Below are 6731 nucleotides of genomic sequence, written 5' to 3'. Positions count from 1 at the left end.
CCGGTCGGGCGATCCGATTTTTAATTTTTTCTGATCTCTCGCGCCCGGTCGGACAGCATTTGCCCGGTCGGGCGATCTGATGTACCCGATTTCGTATACTCTCTCGCCCAGTCGGGCGCCCTTCGCCCGATCGGGCGATCTAACGTCAAATTTTTCACCCCTTCTCGCGCCCGATCGGGCGAGGCTTGCCCAATCGGGCGGACAACTTTGTCCGTATACGACGAATTTTGCGCCCGGTCAGGCGCCCCTCGCCCGGTCGGGCGAGAATACTCAAATTAAGAACCTACTCGCGCCCGGTCGGGCCCGAGGCTAATTGACGATTTTCACTAGTTTTCTTCTTTTCTTCAATTTTTGGCTAACTCTTTTCCTTTAAACCTGTATAAGCACTCATAAAACTCATTAAATTCCCTCATCTTTCCTCTCATAAGAAAAAGGAAAGAAAAACTAGTTTAAAAAGCATTAAAAATACGGGTTGCCTCCCGCAAAGCTCTGGTTTATCTAGGTCCCGCACGACCCTCTTACCACAGTATAATAACTAGGACCATTGGCCTAACGCTTGATCGGGTGGTTTCTCACCCGGTCTAGCGGTGTTTAGGCTACGACGCGGCTTCCTGACATACCTTGTGGGACGCCAATTCACCTTATCGGGTGGATCCTCCTTGACTTGGGTAAGGGGTTCTTCAATGCTACGCACCAAAGATCCTTCTTTGATCGAGGATTGCCTCAAATTGTCATTGCTTTCAACACTTGCAACTCGATCTGGCGGAACACTTACCGTAGGCTCAAATCGCACAACTTACTTGATCGGTTCCACCTTTTCATCCTCGAAACCAAGATCAACAGTGTAAAGTGCCCTTTCTATTGCACCGACTTCATTCTGCCATTTGTCTATCTCATCTGAAAGGGATGCAACGCAAGATACCGCCTCCAAGGGATCTTTTTCAAGAGCTTGGGGCTTGTTAGAATAATTCTCAACCACATTAACACTGAAACATTTCTCCTCTGTCATGGAGCTTTTAGGGGCATTATTTACATTAAAAACAATTTTATCATCCCCTACTAATAGTGTTAACTTGCCACTTCTCACATCTATGATTGCTCCTGCAGTGTTAAGGAATGGTCTACCCAAAATAATTGGGGTTTGCACATCCTCAGCCATATCAAGAACAACAAAATCAACAGGTATATAAAACTTACCTACTCTAACGGGGACATCCTCTAAAACACCTAAGGGGTATTTAAAAGAACGGTCGGCCATTTGTAGAGTAATATTAGTAGCTTTTAATTTACCCATATTCAGTTTGGAACACACAGATAATGGCATGACACTAACGCTAGCTCCCAAATCACACAATGCATTATCAATCATTAGATTGCCTATATGATAAGGGATAGAAAAACTACCCGGATCTTTTAATTTAGGTGGAGACTTATTTTGAAGTACGACACTACACTCTGCAGTGAAAGCTACTGTCTCTACCTCACTAATAGACCTTTTCCTCGTCAATATTTCTTTCATAAATTTTGCATACGAAGGAATTTGTGTGATTAATTCAGTGAAGGGACTTGTTACCTTCAAATCTTTTACCATCTCCAGGAACTTACCAAACTGCTTATCCAAGTTTGTCTTCAATTGACGATTGGGGAATGGAAGTTTGATAATTGGCTTTGGAGCATTATTGCTCTTATCTGGAGTAGCCACCTTCTCTGGAGTCGTACCCTGCAATGTAGAATTAGATATGTTAGTATTATCCTTTAGCCCTGCAGGGCTATTAACTACATTGTTTGGTTTAACGGAATCAAGATTAGCATTATTTAATAAAACAGGTTCATAAACTCTGGGCATAGAGGGCCCTTCATAGTTTGAACCACTCCTTAGAGTAATTGAAAATGCTTGATCCGTAGGCCTGGTCGGCTGTGCCGGCAGAGCTCCCTGTTGGCGGGCTTGTAGAGTACCGAGAGTTGCGCAATTTGATTATCTACAATTTTATTATGTGCTAGAATTTGATCAATTGTCTCATCTCTACTCTCCATGTGCTTTTGCATATTAACGAACATTGCTCTAATTTCCACCAGAGAAGGGTCAGAAGATGAGGAGGGTTGTTGGGGTTGGTTCTTCTGGCTAGCATTGGGATGATAATATTTCTGCTGCTATTGCTGTGACGCCTGTGGTTCTTGTGGTGGTGGATTTTGAACATTAGTACTCCGGTAGGAAAGGTACGGATGATTCCGATACCTAGGATTGTAGGTGTTGGAGTATGGGTTATTCTGCCTATAAGCTTGAAAGGCATTAACTTGCTCCACGAAATTCCTGCAATCTTGTTCCCAATGACCTATAATACCACAATTTTCACAGAAAGCCTCATTAGAATTATTATTTATCGCGGAAACATTAGCTACATTAGAAGTGCTCAGATTATCTAATTTTTGGCTAATAGAGGTCAGTTGAGCTTGCAAAAAGGATACAGAGTCAACACTATGCTTCCCCTTGTTAGAAAATCCTCTAGGATTCCCATATTGGGAATTGTGTATCGCCATGTCTTCAATAACCTGACCTGCATCTTCAACATCAAGATTCATAAATCTCCCACTAGCTGCAGAATCTAAAATTATTCGAGAAGAATTTCTAAGGCCATTGTAAAAGGCTTGGATTAACTGCCATTGTGCTAAATTATGGTGGGGGGCAGTCTCTTTGCAGATCCTTGAACCTCACCCAAGCCTCGTATAAAGATTCATCGGCTTCTTGGGCAAAGTTCTGAATCGCACTCCGTAGTACGGCTGTTCTCTCTGCAAGATAATACTTGTTTTAGAAATTCAAAACAAGAGTTTCCGAGTCAGTTATACCAAGTGCAGTTCTATTTAAGCCATTAAACCACAATTTAGCTTTTCCAGTTAAAGAAAAGGGAAAGAGAATCTCCCTGATTTGGTCTTGAGTGACCCCCCGACTTACCTGATGGTGTTACAATATTGACAATAGTCGGCAATGTGAAGATTTGGGTCTTCACCCTTGGCTCAACTGAATTGCTTCCTCTCTATCATCGTTATAAATTGAGGTTTAATTTCGAATTAAACCTCATCAAGAGCCGGAGTAGGGGTGAGATGTGGAAAATCTGTAAGCTTTGGTTGTGAGTAATCACTAAGCTTCTTTGGAGCCGTCATCTCTGATTCTGCGTCTGATGATACCTCTGAATCGCTAAAAACAGTTGGAGGGTCTCGGTGATTATTATTATCACCAGAATCCGCCAGGATTTGCTTGTAGAGATTTTTCTGTCTATTGAAGGAACGTTCGATCTCAGGATCGAATGGGATGTACCCTGATCTGGAACACTAATGTGTCTATTTTATGTAGTATTTTACCCCCGTCCCTTGGTCATAATTAGTAGTGTTTTTGGCTCTTTAGAGCCACTTTTATTACTAATTGGTGTATTCTAGTGTTTTCGCAGATTTAGTTGAATTTTGCAGGGATTTATGCTTTTGGAGTATTTTCCCGAGATATTTTGGAGCAATCACGAGCATTGGAGAAGCACGACCAGATTCTATAGCCAAAGGCCGGTTAGAGCCATCGAACCGGTGATTAAGGGCTCGATATAGGTGATACCGGGGCATTTGGACCGAGTATTCAAGACCGGAAGAGGAAATCCAGATTGGCCCGAAGAATTGGAGCCCAATCGAAGTCCAAATATTGGCCCAAATGAGCCGCCCGGCCAAAAAGGCTGGCGCCCGGCCGGGCGGGAGAAGCTTAGGCTGGCGCCCAGTGACGCGCCCGGCCGGGCGCGAGTTTAGTATTAGAGAGCAAAAAAGGCGCGCCCGATCGGGCTGTGCCTCGCCCGATCGGGTGCATGTATTTCTTTGTAGACAATTAGCGTCGTTTTAATTTGTTTTAGTTTAGGATTTTGTACGGAGTATAAATACTCCTCCGTAATACAATTTTAGGATCTCTTCTTCTCTCTTTACTCTTTCCTTACTCTCTTAATTATTCTCTTAGATTTCTTTTCTCTTAAACCTTTGTTCTTAATTCTACTCTTAATTCCAGATTTATTTTGGTAACGATTCCTCTTCTCTTAATCTTAGTTATTTATTCTATTCCTTTAATCATGTCTTATTTTATTGCTTTGATTTGTTTAGTTTTTAATGTGTGAGTAGTTTTATTTCTAGGGTTTGTGGGGATCCATAAATAATATGAAGGGGTAAATTGTTGTTGTTAATTATCAATGCTAGATTAATTTCCTATTGATTGATTTAATGCTCTGTGACTAGATTTGCGCAGATCTTTTATGCATGAGTTTAACAATATTGATTCGAGATTTGACAGATGAGAATTGATGTTTAGGTCTAGTTTCAATAGGCAGGTTAATTTATAAATGGTTAAGTCAAGATTCGAGAGATGAGATTTAATACCGGTAGATTAATTCTGTGATTGTAATACGTAGCGAAAGCCCTTTACAATCTGGTTAATTGATGCATTGATGATTGACTATTATTGATTATTGTTATTGCATGATAATTTCTTATTGAATTGTTTTAACGTTTTACAATTGCGGCTTGTAAAAGTAAAGCAATATTAAATTGATGAATCGAGCAGATGTTAATTTGATATTAAAGGCTATTTTCAATAAGAACTTAGATCTAGTAAATTGCGAGAGCCTGTTAGATCTATTGTTATTAATAAATTGCGAGAGCCTGTTAATCGTGTTATTTATGCAATGTCAATGATTGATTACTATGTTTTACCCTGGAGTATTATTTATTAGTGAACCTATGCCCTAGATCCTTTTATTCATTGTTTTCTCCCTACTCTTAATCTTCGTAGTTTAGTTTCCTTTAATTACAATATATTGGTTACTTTATAATCTGGATATTTTAATTAATTAGGAATAGAAAGACTCGTTTCTCTGTGGATTTGACCCTACTTCCCTATCTACGTTAGTTAGAGGATTTAGGAATTACTTTTGATTAGGGGATACGACTTTACCCTGTCAAAATTTGGCGCCGTTGCCGGGGAAACGGTTTTATTTTTATTTCTGATTGTTTTTGTAGTCTAGATTATTTCCCTTTTGTCTCAGAGAGCGTTAGTTCTCTGAGACAAATCTCATATTTGCTTCTAGTTTTTATGCCCAGGTGTTCCAGATCAGGTTGCATCCCATTCGATCCTGAGATCGAACGTTCCTTCCATAGACAGAAAAATTTCTACAAGCAAATCCTGGCGGATTCTGGTGATAATAACAATAATCACCGAGATCCTCCAACTGGTTCTAGCGATTCAGAATCATCAGACGCAGAATCAGAGATGACGGCTCCAAAGAAGCTTAGTGATTATTCACAACCAAAGCTTACGGATTTTCCACATCTCACCCCTACTCCGGCTCTTGATGGGGTTCAATTTGAAATCAAACCTCAATTTATAACGATGATAGAGAGGAAGCAATTCAGTGGAGCCAAGGGGGAAGACCCGAATCTTCACATTGCTGACTATTGTCAATATTGCAACACCATCAGGCAAGCCGGGGTCACTCAAGACCAAATCAGGGAGATTCTCTTTCCCTTCTCTTTAACTAGAAAAGCTAAATTGTTGTTTAATGGCTGAAATAGAACTACACTTGGTATAACTATATAACAAGTATTATCCTGCAGAGAGAACAACAGTACTATGGAGTGCGATTCAGAACTTTGCCCAAGAAGCCGATGAATCTTTATATGAGGCTTGGGAGAGGTTCAAGGACTTACAAAGAGAATGACCTCACCATAATTTAGCGCAATGGCAGTTAATCCAAGCCTTTTATAACGGCATTGGAAATTCCTCTAGAATAATTTTAGACTCTGCAGCTAGTGGGAGATTCATGAATCTTAATGTTGATGATGCAGGTCAGGTTATTGACGATATGGCGATACACAATTCCCAATATGGGAATCCCAGAGGATTTGCTAACAAGGGGAAGCATAGTGTCGACTCTGTATCCTTTTTGCAAGCTCAACTAACCTCTATTTGCCAAAAATTAGATAATCTGAGCACTGCTAATGTAGCTAATGTTTCTGCAATTAATAATAATTCTAATGAGGCCTTCTGTGAAAATTGTGCTATTGTAGGTCATTGGGAGCAAGATTGCAGGAGTTCCGTGGAGCAAGTTAATGCCTTCCAAGCTTATAGGCAGAATAACCCATACTCCAACACCTACAATCCTGGGTATCGGAATCATCCGTACCTTTCCTACCGGAGCACTAACGTTCAAAATCCACCACCACAAGAACCACAGGCGCCACAACAGCAGAAATATTATCATCCCAATGCTAGTCAGAAGAACCAACCACAACAACTGGCGGAAATAAGAGCAATTTTAGTTAATATGCAAAAGCACATGGAGAGCAGAGATGCGACAATTGATCAAATTCTAGCCCCTAAAAACTCCATGACTGAGGAGAAATGTTTCAGTGTTAATGTGGTTGTAAATTATTCTAACAAGCCCCAAGCTCTTGAAAAAGATCCCTTGGAGGCGGTATCTTGTGTTGCATCCTTTTCAGATGAGATAGACAAATGTCAGAAGGAAGTCAATGCAATAGAAAGAGCACTCTATAATGTTGGTCTTAGTTTCGAGGATGAACAAGTGGAACCGAACGAGCAAGTTGTGCGAATCGAGCCTACGGTAAGTGTTCCGCCAGATCGAGTTGCAAGTGTTGAACGCAATGACAATTTGAAGCAACATTCGATCGAAGAAGGGTTTTTAGTGCGTAGCATT

The 6731-nt window shown here is 40.7% G+C and overlaps 1 non-coding gene across 1 annotated transcript; it reads right to left on the bottom strand.

Annotated features, from left to right (window-relative positions):
• Nucleotides 1-5642: 5642 nt before the first annotated feature.
• On the bottom strand, nucleotides 5643-5749 carry LOC145556988 (small nucleolar RNA R71). The gene has a single exon (XR_014092072.1). It is a non-coding gene; the product is annotated as a small nucleolar RNA R71 (small nucleolar RNA).
• Nucleotides 5750-6731: the final 982 nt, after the last annotated feature.

Source organism: Chenopodium album, chromosome 8, assembly GCF_948465745.1.
Source record: "Chenopodium album chromosome 8, dcCheAlbu1.1, whole genome shotgun sequence".
Classification (NCBI taxonomy): Eukaryota; Viridiplantae; Streptophyta; class Magnoliopsida; order Caryophyllales; family Amaranthaceae; genus Chenopodium; species Chenopodium album.
This window is presented reverse-complemented; position numbering and strand designations above follow the sequence as displayed.